This window comes from Amblyomma americanum, chromosome 7 (assembly GCF_052857255.1).
Source record: "Amblyomma americanum isolate KBUSLIRL-KWMA chromosome 7, ASM5285725v1, whole genome shotgun sequence".
NCBI classification, from domain to species: Eukaryota; Metazoa; Arthropoda; class Arachnida; order Ixodida; family Ixodidae; genus Amblyomma; species Amblyomma americanum.
In genome coordinates this window covers 26,722,298-26,739,342 of record NC_135503.1, presented here as the reverse complement: position 1 = coordinate 26,739,342, position 17,045 = coordinate 26,722,298, and the positions used below count along the sequence as shown (strand labels likewise).

Below are 17,045 nucleotides of genomic sequence, written 5' to 3'. Positions count from 1 at the left end.
GTGCGAACGAATATGCATTTGCATCGAGCAGTCTTCCTAAACAATTGCCCTCTGTGAACGACACCGTGCAGCGGGCCTTGTTTGTAACCCTTAAATTATGTTAATCGGCCGATGGTGTATCGTCCGAATTTTTTAACGCCGACTGTGCCTTGAAACAGGTGGGCTCGGCACTTGAAAGCATTCCGTCGAAGATGCTGCGCTACACGGCGTTTAAAGGAAAAAGCCGATTTCAGGCTCTGCAGGCCACTGAAACGGGTATCCCACTTTTCTTTGGCCCTATAGACTTCCCTGGCTGGTCCTACTAGACGAGCCAACAGCCCTTTTAACAGCCTGGTCTTTATAAACTCGCCTGTGCTGCGGTATCTGTACACTCTAAACACAAATACGCCTTTATGGGGGTAAAAAAGGGAGTAAAATGTCATCTAACGCACACTCCCTTTTGTAAAAGGGTGTGCGCTAGAGGGCAGTTTTACTCTCTTTTTACTCCATTTGTTTAGAGTGTAGACTGCCGGTTGGAAACGGCACGTTGAAAATCATATTTGAGCCCAGCAAGCCCTCGCAGGTCATCCACCGGTTTATATGCCTACCGTGAAGAGATAGAAAAAATAGCTAAGGAATTCCCACTCGCTCTCGTACCTCTCGAGGTTCAACGATGGCGGCGGGGATTGTGTCAGCGTTCGACACGCCGATGCGTTACCCGCGCGCACAGGTTACACGGCCAGCGTTCGTCCCAGTGCCCCCCCCCCCCCCCCCCTCCCGCGTTCCCTAGACAGCCTGGTACGCGACTGGTCTGCGACTGAGAAGCGGATACGTTTTGCCGCCGTATAAGCGGCCAACGAGGCGCTTCCCAAGATGAGCCAGAACGAACTCGCGTGCGGCCGCCCGCCGCTGTTCATAGCGAAAAAGAATGGCTTTCCCTCCTCCTAGCGACAAGGCCAGTTCCGCCCTTCGCTGCATTCTCCTCGACTTCGCATTTCCGATAGATGGACAGAGTCAGGCAGGAGGGGCATGCGAGGGGGTCCAGAAGACGGAAGAGCGGAAGGGGGGGAGTCGAACAAGCGAAGGGGTCAGCGGGCTAGGGATGCCATTCCGCTCCTCGAGGTTGACGGGCCAAGTTCGAGTAGCCTCCAATGGGTCTCGGCTCCGTTTCCTCAGCGCTCCGGTCTCCGGCCGGCACACGGCCGCCTGCCCGCCTTCCAGTGCGTGCCTGACTCTCTGCTATCTGCCAGTTTGTTTCTGCCTGATGGGTGAGGCGACGTCAAAGAAAGCGGCGAGGTGCGTGTTTCGCTTCGTGGAATAAATGGCTCCTCTCCCTGTCAGAACGCGGCAGCCCACTGCTGCTGCGTGGCCGAAGATGAACCGGCAGAGAAGACAGGCGGCATTCCCTCGTTCGCCGGAGGACGATGCACCGGCCGGCTCCTTCGACGCCGACTCTCTCGTTTCGGGAGTTGAAGGGCGCGGAAGCGGAGAAGGAGACGATGGAGGCAGCATCTCCTCGCAGAACAAAGGACCGATGGCTGCTCGATCGTTTGCGGAGAACGAGGAAGCCGTCGCGCTTATTTTGTTTCTCTTTTTTTTTCTTTCGTTCTTTGTCGTTCCGCCGCGGAGATTTGTTTTTTCTTTTGTCACCGCTGGAGACGGCGCCCACCAGGCGATTCCATGTCATTGCGCTCAGCCGAAAGGTGGTTGTTGTGGGTAACAAAAGAAAGCTGAGCTTGGCTCAAGCAGGTTTGGCTTGCGATAAGTGTAGACGTAACAAGCCGTCACTCGATTCCACCTGCCGCGAACAAAAATGAAAGAAAAAATGAGCGCAATGGAAGAAAGACTGTAGTTGCGCTTGGTCCTGGGCTATCTCCCATAACCATACCTTTTACTGACGCATATAACAAAAGAATCGTTTTCAAATCTACTTGACACATATCAAGATATTCTGCATCTTTTACAGCGATAGGTCGTCTACACTTTGCCTGCAGTAAACAACAAGGCAGGAGGGCATCGCGCGTACTGAAGGGCAATGGCTCAGGGAAGCGGGAGTCCATTGCGTCTATTCTTTCTTCCGAAGCTAAAAAGAGTTCTTACGTGGCCCCATGCGCCTTATGAATGGCCTTATGCAGCGCTTTGTCGCTCGCTGTATTTTTCAGTAAGTATGCTAATTGAATCTTCCTCTGTGAAGATGGCTCGCTATCTTATGGTCAAACGGTAATAGTCGCAGTAAATGACGAGCACCTATGCATTCATCAGCTAATGCTATTAGTTTCTGTTGATTGCTGCTCATAGCCTCATTCTTTCAGTAGACTTAATTACTCGAGTGATTTCGAATTAAAGAGAAAAAAAATGTAGACCTCCTCTTTCTATGCCGACCATATCGACCTGTTGTAAAAAAAGCCTTTTCATGAACCTCAGTCGTTAAGCGCAGAAATTTCTCGCGATACTGACCTTTTCAATCAATTGGCGATGACGTTTTTAATTGGCGTTACAACTTATCAATTGATGACAAATAATTATGTACCGCGTAAAGTAGGATGGGGAGGGGGTGGGTGGGCGAATTCTGTCGCACCAGTATAGCCATGTCAACTGAGCTAATTTCGACAGGTGAGCGTCGAAATGACCATCTTTAATTTTAAAATCTAATGTGCTTCATTACGAAAAGCTTAGGCAGCAATATTTCTTGTCGCCACCAAACACACTTTCCCGAAGTGCATTTCGTGACAGGTTCTTTTCGTCAGCTCTTAACAAAGATGAAATAAAAAGAGCGCAACGCTTCTCACCTGTTTACATAACTCGGCTTTTTCGGCCGTGAAGCTTGGGTTTTCGTGACGATAAAACTTACGAAATAGCTCGGGTCGGTGAGGTGAAATGACGGGGCAGGGTGCCAAACCAAGGAAGCAGTCATGTCATATTTCGTTTTTTTTTTTTTTCGTTTTCTTTTGAGGGGTTGGGCTACGATAAAAGCGGAGAAAAAATGCGCTCTAGTGACTACGAAACTAAACGCATTAGCGCGCCTTTGTCTTGAATCCATAATCCCGCATCAACACCCAGCCTCACCCATATCTACGCAAAGTAGCAACGACAAATTGTCAAGGCTGCATATGCCGCCTTATCCTTGAATGCTTCTTGGGGAACAAAGGTTTTATATGAAATCCTAAACGTTAGTTTTTTCTTGTTTTTTGCTTCGTCCTGATTACTTTTCTTGTTTTTACTTTATTAGGCTGCATCAACACCCAGCCTCACCCCGCAAAGTGACAACGACAAATTCTCAAGGCTGCATAGGCCGCCTTATCCTTGAATGCTTTCTGGGGAACAAAGGCTCTATGTGGAATCCTAAACGTTAGTTTTTTCTTGTTTTTACTTTACTGGGCTATTAGTTACTACAGGCAAACGTACTAATAACGACCCAATTTTGCATTCGTGCTGAACCGTACACGGTGAAACAGCGGGGAATGGCAGGGCGAATCGAACACGGCGTCGTGCTCTCCTGTGCGGCGCTGTGTTCTGTTCTCTCACGCCGTGCTGCTGCTTGCACGGGCAGAGGGAAGCCGGTTCGTGGGGCGTCGTTAGCCAATGTTGCCCGGAAGCGAATCGTGAGCGCGGCATAACGTTACGGCCGGGACGGGCATGCAAGGGGCCCTAGCGGCCGCCGGCAACGCCTGGGCCGCGCTGCTTGCTTGCCTCGCTGGCCGCCGCCGATGAAGTGGCTCGCGAGCGGACCACACTTCCTCATTCGACGGCGCGCAAGATTTGCGGCGTGTCGCGTCGACGCTGAACGGAGCTAAATACTCGACCACGCTGACTCGGCTCCTGTCGTTTAGGTATACTTTGTTCAGTAACTTGAGATTTTCACCGTGGACGCTGAGCCAAGGGGATAGAGGAGGCACGGCAGCTGAGTTCTCCCTCTGCGCGATCAGTAAAGACGGGACCATTCTATAGAAACGCAGTAATCATAGCCCGGGAAGAACGCAGGACGAAGACGAGACGGGACCAGCGCTAACTTTCAACACGGCTGATTTATTGCAGACCAAGAGCATATATACGCAACTGATGTAGCCAACAGAAAGATGAAAAAACATAACAAAAGTGCCGTCTCCTTTCCGTCAGCTGCATCAGTTGCGTATATATGCTCCTGGTCTGCAATAAATCCGCTGTGTTGAAAGTTAGCGCTGGTCCCGTCTCGTCTTCGTCCTGCGTTCTTCCCGCGCTGTGCTTACTGCGTTACAATGAATTAAAAAGCCGTCCAAGCCTATTCCATTCTGTAAAAGCGCACGACTGTAGGAGGAGTTATAGCGACCATGTTGAGGAAAGTGCATACTTTCTCCGCTGCTAACGCGCAAAGCCTTTGTCTTTGATTCTTAAAACGTTGACTGATGGCGCTGCGGCACTTAATGAGCTTTAATTGGTTGGAGAAAAGTTCTCCCTGCTTTCTTTTTTTTAAATTTCCGTGCGAGTACTTGCCCTTCCTTCGAGGAATATGTTATTGTTTTTGTTTCTCATATCTCCCGGCGACGTGCCTTGGTCATTATCATCAGCCTGACTACACCCACTGCAGGGCAAAGGCCTCTCCCATGTCTCTCCAATAAAAGTATGCATCATCTCGGTATGAGGGTCGTTGACCTCGATTCATTATTGCTTTAACCGTTCGTCGTAGTGCAAGAAAGCGAATGATCGATGAAACAGACTTTATTTGTATTACTTAACAATGCAAACACTTTTTTTATTTCTTTTGCAGATATTGTGCTCTTTTGTGACCTTGTCCATGCAGTCGCTTCTGGCAAGTCGATTCGAGATGAGATCGAACATCTATCCACTTTAAGGGAACTTTGGACAGCTTACGCATACTGTTCTGTGCCTTCTTTTAAAAAAAAATTCCGTTATACACACGCCAACTCGATACGAACTCTATACGGGCGATACGATGAGATACAATGTTCTGCGACGCGATATGCGACACGATATTTGATGCATGCGCGAGATATAGCCTCAGTCTTGACGGCGGCAAATGGGTGACTTCACTGGCGCCTTCGTATATTCTGGAAAATAAACTATCCTGAAGAGCTTAGATATTTCTTTATCGCTGCGTCACGACTTGAAGAGTGTAGCTTGCGAAAAAGCATTTAAACGTGGGTTTTTCGACGATTCACACGTCGAAATATGGTTTGTTTCGTTGGTAGACACTGCTGCCAATATTCATCCGACCACTTCATTGCGGTGTATTCGTACAGCAACCGTTATTTTCCATCCGCCATCCTGGCGCAAAGTTTATACACGACCTTCGCACACACTGCCTTGCAATGATATGCGATTCGTATACGCGGTACACCATTCCCGAGTCTCGTACAGATAGCGGTCGTCGCCGTGCTGTACAAAGAAGAGGATTGTCTCTGCTGCTATAGGCCGGTAATACCTGTGTCAGCTGTACCACCCTGCCTGCCAACCACTCCCCCTAACTAATGCTCACCGTGTCCAACCCTCTCTTTTTCATTCCACAACGCGGAGGTAATGCACACGATCCACAGTACATAATGCAAGGCGATTCCCTGCACTATCTCGTCGCGTCCTCGCGTCCCGGTGCCGGCTGTGTTAACAACGGAACAAGCTTTCATCGGCCAGTAAACACGGGTGTCCCCTGTGTATACGGCGGGGTCGTGCGTAAAAGCGGCTCCCGCTGGCCTGCTGGGTGCATGCATGCATTCCTGAGCGCTCGGCGAGACTTCACCGCGCGCGCGGCCGGCGCGGCGAACGGGTCGTGTTCGCCTTCGTTCCTGCCTGGAATGCCGTTGACCGAGCAGCCTGCAGCAGCCGCCTCGTTTTCTTCTTTCTTTTTGTCTCTCCCTCTCTCTATCTCCCTCTTCTTTTCTTTCCGCGCGAAAGCCGCTTTTCGCCGCTCTCCTATTAGCGCGCCGTATTTATTGTGCGTGCGGACGCGTTCTCCCGGCTGCCCGTCGTCTCTCTCGGCATGCATGCGGCCTGCGCTCTCGTATACGTGATGCGTCTCGGCCGGCACGCAGATTGGATCGGAGACGAGGCCTGCGAGAGGAGGAGGAGATGCGGCCCCGGGCTGGGTTCGGTCTGGAGGGGAGAATGAAGGAAGGTTACCGGGCTATTAGGCGGGCTCCGACGGAGGGAGCTGCAGCTGCCAGCTGTTGAAGACTGCAAGGTGCGAATACGGAAGCTTTCGCGTGCCCTCACCTTGGAGCGTGCTGTTTTGTTTGTTCGACCATTTTTCGAGCTGGGAGAAAAAAAATGAAGTCTTTTGAAGTATCGCTGACGTACAGCCTTTGCCAAAAGTAACCAGACTGCATGGTTTGCTTGTCATTCGAATAGTGGAGCCCTAACGGCTTCCCTATAGATTCCCTATAGATAAAAAAAGTTCTCGGAAGGTGAGGACAAGGGTTCTCCTTGCCGTACCGAGATTCAGAGTATGAGGGCTGGCATAATAGCATCAATATACGACTGAGAAGCAAACCCTCTAGCCTGTTTGCTTTAGGCAAAGAATGTACGTGTCCAGCAGGTATGTGCCTGTGCAGTGGGAAGCGTTTGTCTTAGGGTTTCGTCATCTTGTGAATTTTCGCGGGTTGGTCGATAGTTTTGTTGGGACTGCACGGCACACTGTATATGAGACAAGCCAACGCTCATCGAAAGCAAGGAAAGTGCAAGGGAAGGTTTTTTTTAATGCGGTGTTGATTAGATTAGAGGATTAGCGGCGTAATCATTTTAGACAGGAAAATAAAAGGCAACCACATTATGCCGATGGTATCCCAACACTACAAACTCTCCATGATTCTTGCAGTGCTCCACCGACTGAGATATGCAATGGCTAGTTTGCTCTATCTTTTTCGAATGTATTTTTTCCACGTTTAGCCCGACTCCGAGAGCTTCCATCAGCGCCAAACCCAGCCAAAGCGGTAGACGTGCGTCCTGTTATACCGCTATTTTTCCTGGAATGCCGGAACACAGACTGTGTCCGATTAAAAAGTGGTAGGGTTTTAACGTAATTAAACCGAGTGGGCGTGCGAAAGCATGTGTTCATTCTTCGCCTCTTCTTTATGGCATCTGAATGGGCACGAAACCGCGTTTCACTCTCTTCATCGTCACACCCTTTCTCCCCAAGACGGCAGCTGGCGCGACGCCCTCATCCCATTGGCTGCAGCTGGCGCGACGCCCTCCTCCCATTGGCTGCAGCTGGCGCGACGCCCTCCTCTCATTGGCTGCAGCTGGCGCGACGCGCTCCTCTCGTTGACTGCAGCGGGCGCGACGCCCACCTCCCATTGGCTGCAGCTGGCGCTACGCTCCTCCGAACTAACCCGAGCTTAGCCGAGTTACTCCGATGCTTCACGCTAGACTAGACAAGATTCTTGCTTTGTGTTTGTACGTCTGGAGCAGTGCTTTCGCATTGAAAGGTTAGAAGTAAACTCTTTTATTCCGGCCTGGTCCGGTGAACGCTAATAAAAGCCAGTACGGTTGCACACAGGCCTTTTCCGCGTGTTTTACAGAAGGAAGATCTGCGTATCGAGTTAATGGGTTAGTACTCTTCAAGCAGGGATACTCGAGAGGGAGTGGGCGTGTTTCTCAAACGTTCGCTTTGCAAATGTGGCACTACTGCAGAAGTGCTATTAGCTTTTACTCACACGTTTGTCGCGAAAGTTCGAGCTCGAAATATGTGACCTGAGAAAGCCTACAGGGGAGTATCTAGCGGTGACGTTCTCCTGAATTAATGCGCCCAGTTTATGCACAACTCACAGGACGGAATGAACCCGAACGAACAGCCCACGTGGAGCTCATTACACACCTGGCTTCCTTCCCGTCAGGCTTCTGAGATTTATCCTGAGAGGGCGTTGCCAAACAAGAATGCCCTGTGAAGCCATCCGCAGAACAGAATCCTGCCGCCCTTATTAGTCCAGAAAGTCGTCGACACCGGCGTTTGCCACCGAGTCCTTGTATAGCGACGTGCAGTGGGCGGCGTCGTCATTACTCGTCTAGCCCAATAATTTGCCTCGTCAGCAAGCTATCCGGAGCATTGCTCCCCGAAGCTATTATACGCGGCGGTCAGTGCCTTGTGAGAACATCTCGAGTGCCATAATGCTGATTGCTGTTGTCTCCGCGGTTGCTTTCCTCGACAAAGAAAGCGACGCGTTGCGCCAGACAGCCGCTGACGTGAAAAAGAATGCTAATTTTCGGTGAGGGCTTTGTCCCCACAGAAATATTGCGGCAAGCTATGGAGATAATTGCTGCCTGTCTCCTCGACGACTTCATCTCCTGTGGGTCTCTCTTGCGGCACAGCCGGAGGGCGACCATGCTGAATGAAAGTGCGAAGCCGACCAGTCAGCGCATAAATGGATGGGTTCGTTGGTTTCGGGAGATCCATCTGCAAGAAGATGTGCGTTTGCTGTCATGGTAAATGCTATAGAGATGTTATTCTGCGTGTAACGAGCTGTCTTTAGTATCCTCCGCACAAAAAGCCTTTCGATTCCCGACAGTGTTTTGGAAAGCTTCGTAATTACAATATTTAGTACAAATTTACGGGAGCATTTGGTTGAAGCTGACGAGGCTCAGCAGTATGTGGTGAGGCTAAAGCAGACCAGAGAACGCAATTGTGAGAGGCTGTCCTCGATAGTTTAATTGCCTACGTGGCAAGCACGTAATGGGTTAGCATTTCCTGCTTACTCGGCGCGTTCTCTCGGTGGTTATTAAATGTCATTATTGAAAGCTTCGCTTTCTACGGAACCGCTTCGCTCATCATCAAGATTGTCGCTTTCGCTTGCCTCTGCCTGACCTTGCGGTTTTGCTGATACAAGGAAAGTTGAGACTGCGTTAATAGGACGAGGACAAAAGGCAAGAGAGAGACGAAACGTTTATCTCTTATAAAAATTGTCTATAGACAGTCTGTAGACTTCTTATAGACTCTATCCCATTCCTATAGATATTTCTTTTTGTCTATGTCTATCATAGTCCATAGACTGTCTGTAGACAAGAGTCTATTAAAAGTTTATGGCCATAAATCTATACAATGTCTTAGACTTCTATAGGATTTGCGTTTTCTAAAGACTTCTCTATGGTTTGTCTATAGAGTCTATAGGCAGTCTATATACCCTCTAAAGAAATTTTGTAAGGCATATGCACTGCTCCTATAGGGTCTTGGGATTCAAGTACAGGACTCCTGCGGCGGTTGTGGCAATTTGTGTAAAGAAACGAATGCAACCCCACGGGCGCAGACCACACTGAAGTAATGTCTGAAGTCAGCCGGGGAAGAGCCTTCGGCACTCGGATTTCAATGTCTTGAATACTCTTCTGACGTTTCCCCAGAATGATATCAGATGATAGAATTTGATTTGAAACAGTGGGGGGACTAACTTGCGTTTTTGGCAGTACGCCTGAGCAAGGGACAGACTCATAGCCACAGAGACAAGGTTCACTCATAAAACTGCTGCATCTTGCTTAGGTTCCATGCACAAAACAAAGCCCAGTTTAGAAGATATATGCTTTAGTAGAACGTTCTTGCGGGATAGGTGGTTCATTTCGAGGAAAATCCTGATGAGATTTTCAAGAGAGCGGCGTAGATTTCTTTGTACTTCAGCTTTCTTCTGGAAAGCTTGTGTTTTGTATTATGAAGTGTGATTCTTAGCGGCAAGTTGAAGCCTCACGCTGTTTACAATTTGCCTGCTAACCACGTTTTTCACAGCGAAATGAACCTTTGAGCGCAGGTAGTAATGTGGTAATAGTAATAAAGAAGTTTCCTTCCACCAACGCAGTGCGCTGGAATAAGTCACGAAAACTGTGAGATCTTTTTTTTTGTCCTTTAAATGCGTTGAATATTCAGTTTTCTGCATGACCCCTTCAACGATGTTCTGTTCGTTAAAACACCTCATAGTACAGGCCGCTGCACCGCAGCGGTGACCGAGTGGTTGTGCATCCGCCTCGCATTCGGGAGGTGCGGGGCTCGATACTCAGTACCGCCGGGTACCCACCGGTGATACAGTGGGTACAAGCTTTCCCCTAGTCTGGTGCTCGGCTTATTTAGGGTGAAATGCTTGTAAAATGGGTATTTGACCCCACCTTGAGCAGAAGAAAATACCTTGTGTCATGGCGCTCTTTGGCCATAGATGTCCTTGCGCCATAAAAATCCATTATCATCTAAGTACAGGCCGCAGGTCTTTGTTTGCTTTAAAGTGAGGCAATTTTCGTAAGCGGCTTTGAACTCACGCTACACCCTTGATATGAAAAGAAAATGATTTCGCAAAAAGTGCTCACTTAAGCGGGCTTCAGAAAGCTGCTCACTTTCCCTTCGCATAGACGCCAGTTATTCTTCTGTGATTGCCCTATTCTTGCGGTGCGCTTTGACTCAGCGTTTTGATAGGGCCATTCTAACAAAGGACCAAAGTACGCAAATCACTCCCACACAATTTGCCTTCGAGCGAAGCGAAAAAGTCACAAAGCTAGCAGTACTAAAACAAACCAGCTATCATTCTAAAAGCGGCAACTTGAGGCCCAATAAATCGCCGGTGTTGAGCAAGGTGCCAAGAAATCAAACCACCTGCCGTAGTGTTCGCAAGCAAAAGTCGCACTTGGACTAGCAGGAAATAGAGCGCCTAACTTGAAACCCAACGCTTTATCATGTTTCTCCTGAATTAGCGATAGTAAGGATGAATAGATAAATTAATGAAACCAACGACTCCTAATCCTCTCCCAGGTCGCCGAGGCGAAGAAGTGATGTCGATGCCTGTGTCGCGCCTCCTAAGAAAGCGCCGCCTGCTATGTCTATTGCCTGGATGATATGGCGACTGATAGCACACTACAAAGAGCAGGCCAACTCTATACTATCCACATGATCATTGCGGTTTAGGCATACCTTCCTTGTAGCTAAACCGCTTATTTTTTTTTTTTTTCATTTTGTAAAAGGAGGTGCATTAGACATCCCACACTTCGGGGCCTCCTTCGGTATATAAACCACATAATTCAATGCATCGAATTTACGGCACATCCTTATCGCCTCACGCTTGAACGCATGTTTTTGGTCATGGAATACGACGACAAAACCGTTGTTCTCAGGGCAGGTCCTCAAAAATTTGTCGCTGGCGGGGAAAAAAAAGACAAGAAATGAAGAAAGAGCGAGCGCAATAAAAAGCTGCACCCCCGAATATTTGGCGAAAGTCCCGAGCAAGTAGGAAAACACCTGTACTCTCGATAACGGCACCAGGCGCATCGGGGCTTCGCGGCGCCGCTCGAAAAGAGGAGAGAGCCGTCGGACGATTACACGGCTCACGGAATTCAGGAAACGGTCTGTCGTTACGTAAAACGAGGCGCTCAGTACGGGGCAATAAAAACGCGATGGGCGAAAGGAAACAGCCGCGCCACCCGCCGACGCCCACCGGCATAAACTAATAAACAAAACCGGAGTATACATAGACTACACTGGACGGTGCGGATATCGATAGCCGTACACGGTGGCGAGGAGGTGTAACGGGACTCGACAGTAAAAGTCGTACGTGAAGAATTGCGAGCTGACGTGAAATCTCGTCCCTGGACGAGACGCGGGCCGAATGTGAATTTGTTCGAGACAATCGGTAAGGAATAAACAAAAGCCGAGAAAAAAAAGTGTTACAAGACTTGCTGTAAGGTATAGGAGGAAAAGAGGGTTCTAGAAAAACGCTTATATGAGAGGTCAGCGTTGCATTCACCGTGTTCCTGTAGACGAAAGGGAGGGGGGGACAGGCTGTGCGGAGATAGCGCAGGACGCTGTAAAATGAACCACACTACGGACGTCGACTGGGCAGGAAATAGCTCTTCCGTCAACATCGCTGTGTTCTCGCTGGGACAGCAGCTCCAGTCGGGAACAACCTGCGAGATAGGGGCGATAATGAAACGCACGAGACGAGCGCCATTCGTCTCTTCCGCAAAGCGATGAACGCGCCCATTTTTCATTTCCGAGGCGTCGTCCCCCTCGCCTGCCGTGCGCGTCCATCCCGCGAGCGGGACGTGAAGTGGATCGGCTCGTAAATATTCCCGGGTAGGTTTTATACGAGGGTTCTCGCGGCGTGGCTACTGGATTTGCGCGGTATAGCTTCTCGAAAGTTCAAGCGTGCAGTGTATATACCTTCGGCTCCGCGAGAGGAAAGCGTTACGCCCGAATTAACGGCCTGAATGTTCCACGCCTTCGCGATTTGCGACCGGTTGGTCCGAAACTGGCGTGAGCGTTGTCGGCTCTCCTTCCTCCGCTGGCCTCCGAATAGAGCGAGCGCTGTTCCGCTTAGAGCGATAATGCCCTGGACGCTTTATCAGTCGGTTGAAGTCGGGACGGACGCTATCAGTGGGACCGTTTCCACATTTGGAGAGGCGGGGTATACATGTAATGGGCACTTGCATTTCACGCGGAAGCAAGGCATATCAATGGACGATGTGCATACGGCTCAAGCTCTTGGCTCCTAGTTGTTAAGGAAGGGGAAGTTCAGTGCAGTTCTGGCGTGCTCGTCTGCTTTCTGGTATTAGCGGCTGGGTGCACCGTAGTCTCAGAAGCATGCCTGCTTTAAAGCTCAGCATGCGCACAGACCTTTGCCGCTGTCCATCGTTCCATACGGAGTAGAGGCACTAGTGTACTGACGCTCAGTTGCTCATGCAACTCAAAATAAGTCACTTCTCTATAGTGAAAGCTCTGCTCCGGACGGGGAGCATTGACAATGCAAGTTTTTTCAACGCGATAGCGTTCTTGTTGTTGTCCTCTGTTGGACTGTCACAACATGGCTCCCGTTGTGCAGAAAGTCAGTCTCCGTCCTCGTCGGCGTTCTGAGTGAAAAATTCCCGGAGAAGCATCCTAGGTAGGCCACCTAGGTCACGTGACCTTGTGGAGTCGTCACAACTTGCCCACCGGATTGTGAGCGAACTCACCACCATGGCAGTCAAATGAATAATTGGTCGCGTGAGGTTGCTCGGGGAGAGCAACCTGGCTTGCAAAAGCCCCACCGGTGGCAGCACCTGTCATCGAAGGGTAGTGGCGCATGGCTTAACCACTGCACAACTGCACTGGGAGTGGATGAGGACTGCCAGGGATCTATGAATGCAAAGCCGAGAATAGCCAATTCTGTATATATGTACTACATTAGCATATTAACGCGACCGCGTCATGCCCTTAAGGCGGAGCTTAAATGTTCCCTCCAGTTTTCGCCATCAACATTTTTGTGAGATGCATGAAACGTTCGAGAACGTCGCAGTGCCTTTAAGCAAGTCATCGAAGTGTACTCTCGCCATGAGCTGAAACACGGGTGTACCGCATGAACCAAAAACCACTGCCTTCATCATTTGTAGAACCCTCCGCGAGACCAATGGATGTAATACACGGTAAGAAATCCATTAACCATCGGTGTCAAATCATGAACTACAGTGATATCACACACACAAGGTGATGTCTTGCACTTTTTACGCGCTCTCATCTGATATGCAAAGAGTACGCTGATATGTTTTAGCGAGACGTATTTCAGCTGGCTTACTGAGCACTGCATGGTCACCCGCAGTAGGCATTCAATCTGTATATATATATATATATATATATATATATATATATATATATATATATATATATATATATATATATATATATATATATATATATATATATATATATATATATATATATATATATATATATATATATATATATATATATATATATATATATATATATATATATGTATATATATATATATATATATATATATATATATATATATATATATATATATATATATATATATATATATATATATATTTATGAAGGGAGCCAACAGTCACCGAAACCAAGGTGCATAGGGGAACGTTAATTTTTTTTTAATGTGTTATGCTTATCAGTAGGGTAATAATTCTTAGATTAATAAATCGCTTAAAGAAAATTACTTATAAAGCAGCAGAAAAAACAACCATGCCGCCGGTGGGATCCGAACCCACGACCTCCGAATATCGCGTCCGGTGCTCTTACCAACTGAGCTACGGCGACGGCTGTCCAATCTGCTGCTCTCGTGGGTATTTATGTTTACTGGGTGTAAGCGAGCCTTGAGAGTGTTCACCAGCGCCACCCTCGACCACAGCGGCGGACGTAGCACGTCCTGTAATACCGCGAGCGTGACGTAGAACGTCATCTAACGGCGAGGGCGGAAACTGTGCGAGAGCCCTCTTATACTACCTTTGGCACTAAGACTGCCAGAACCGAGACCCTCGTTAAGCTATCAGCAGACAAGTTAAAGGAAATGAGGGGCCCGTTTGACAAATTTATGAAGGGAGCCAACAGTCACCGAAACCAAGGTGCATAGGGGAACGTTAATTTTTTTTTTAATGTGTTATGCTTATCAGTAGGGTAATAATTCTTAGATTAATAAATCGCTTAAAGAAAATTACTTATAAAGCAGCAGAAAAAACAACCATGCCGCCGGTGGGATCCGAACCCACGACCTCCGAATATCGCGTCCGGTGCTCTTACCAACTGAGCTACGGCGACGGCTGTCCAATCTGCTGCTCTCGTGGGTATTTATGTTTACTGGGTGTAAGCGAGCCTTGAGAGTGTTCACCAGCGCCACCCTCGACCACAGCGGCGGACGTAGCACGTCCTGTAATACCGCGAGCGTGACGTAGAACGTCATCTAACGGCGAGGGCGGAAACTGTGCGAGAGCCCTCTTATACTACCTTTGGCACTAAGACTGCCAGAACCGAGACCCTCGTTAAGCTATCAGCAGACAAGTTAAAGGAAATGAGGGGCCCGTTTGACAAATTTATGAAGGGAGCCAACAGTCACCGAAACCAAGGTGCATAGGGGAACGTTAATTTTTTTTTTTTTTAATGTGTTATGCTTATCAGTAGGGTAATAATTCTTAGATTAATAAATCGCTTAAAGAAAATTACTTATAAAGCAGCAGAAAAAACAACCATGCCGCCGGTGGGATCCGAACCCACGACCTCCGAATATCGCGTCCGGTGCTCTTACCAACTGAGCTACGGCGACGGCTGTCCAATCTGCTGCTCTCGTGGGTATTTATGTTTACTGGGTGTAAGCGAGCCTTGAGAGTGTTCACCAGCGCCACCCTCGACCACAGCGGCGGACGTAGCACGTCCTGTAATACCGCGAGCGTGACGTAGAACGTCATCTAACGGCGAGGGCGGAAACTGTGCGAGAGCCCTCTTATACTACCTTTGGCACTAAGACTGCCAGAACCGAGACCCTCGTTAAGCTATCAGCAGACAAGTTAAAGGAAATGAGGGGCCCGTTTGACAAATTTATGAAGGGAGCCAACAGTCACCGAAACCAAGGTGCATAGGGGAACGTTAATTTTTTTTTTAATGTGTTATGCTTATCAGTAGGGTAATAATTCTTAGATTAATAAATCGCTTAAAGAAAATTACTTATAAAGCAGCAGAAAAAACAACCATGCCGCCGGTGGGATCCGAACCCACGACCTCCGAATATCGCGTCCGGTGCTCTTACCAACTGAGCTACGGCGACGGCTGTCCAATCTGCTGCTCTCGTGGGTATTTATGTTTACTGGGTGTAAGCGAGCCTTGAGAGTGTTCACCAAGGCTCGCTTACACCCAGTAAACATAAATACCCACGAGAGCAGCAGATTGGACAGCCGTCGCCGTAGCTCAGTTGGTAAGAGCACCGGACGCGATATTCGGAGGTCGTGGGTTCGGATCCCACCGGCGGCATGGTTGTTTTTTCTGCTGCTTTATAAGTAATTTTCTTTAAGCGATTTATTAATCTAAGAATTATTACCCTACTGATAAGCATAACACATTAAAAAAAAAATTAACGTTCCCCTATGCACCTTGGTTTCGGTGACTGTTGGCTCCCTTCATAAATTTGTCAAACGGGCCCCTCATTTCCTTTAACTTGTCTGCTGATAGCTTAACGAGGGTCTCGGTTCTGGCAGTCTTAGTGCCAAAGGTAGTATAAGAGGGCTCTCGCACAGTTTCCGCCCTCGCCGTTAGATGACGTTCTACGTCACGCTCGCGGTATTACAGGACGTGCTACGTCCGCCGCTGTGGTCGAGGGTGGCGCTGGTGAACACTCTCAAGGCTCGCTTACACCCAGTAAACATAAATACCCACGAGAGCAGCAGATTGGACAGCCGTCGCCGTAGCTCAGTTGGTAAGAGCACCGGACGCCATATTCGGAGGTCGTGGGTTCGGATCCCACCGGCGGCATGGTTGTTTTTTCTGCTGCTTTATAAGTAATTTTCTTTAAGCGATTTATTAATCTAAGAATTATTACCCTACTGATAAGCATAACACATTAAAAAAAAAAATTAACGTTCCCCTATGCACCTTGGTTTCGGTGACTGTTGGCTCCCTTCATAAATTTGTCAAACGGGCCCCTCATTTCCTTTAACTTGTCTGCTGATAGCTTAACGAGGGTCTCGGTTCTGGCAGTCTTAGTGCCAAAGGTAGTATAAGAGGGCTCTCGCACAGTTTCCGCCCTCGCCGTTAGATGACGTTCTACGTCACGCTCGCGGTATTACAGGACGTGCTACGTCCGCCGCTGTGGTCGAGGGTGGCGCTGGTGAACACTCTCAAGGCTCGCTTACACCCAGTAAACATAAATACCCACGAGAGCAGCAGATTGGACAGCCGTCGCCGTAGCTCAGTTGGTAAGAGCACCGGACGCGATATTCGGAGGTCGTGGGTTCGGATCCCACCGGCGGCATGGTTGTTTTTTCTGCTGCTTTATAAGTAATTTTCTTTAAGCGATTTATTAATCTAAGAATTATTACCCTACTGATAAGCATAACACATTAAAAAAAAAAAAATTAACGTTCCCCTATGCACCTTGGTTTCGGTGACTGTTGGCTCCCTTCATAAATTTGTCAAACGGGCCCCTCATTTCCTTTAACTTGTCTGCTGATAGCTTAACGAGGGTCTCGGTTCTGGCAGTCTTAGTGCCAAAGGTAGTATAAGAGGGCTCTCGCACAGTTTCCGCCCTCGCCGTTAGATGACGTTCTACGTCACGCTCGCGGTATTACAGGACGTGCTACGTCCGCCGCTGTGGTCGAGGGTGGCGCTGGTGAACACTCTCAAG

General features: G+C 48.6%; 1 protein-coding gene and 1 non-coding gene across 7 annotated transcripts in view; both read left to right on the top strand.

The window, feature by feature from the left end:
• LOC144098720 (uncharacterized) overlaps positions 1-17,045 on the top strand; it is a 621,279-nt gene that overhangs the window by 290,941 nt on the left and 313,293 nt on the right. The gene's annotated exons all lie outside the window — the stretch shown is intronic.
• Positions 16,101-16,174, top strand: TRNAW-CCA (transfer RNA tryptophan (anticodon CCA)). Its single transcript has one exon. It is a non-coding gene; the product is annotated as a tRNA-Trp (tRNA).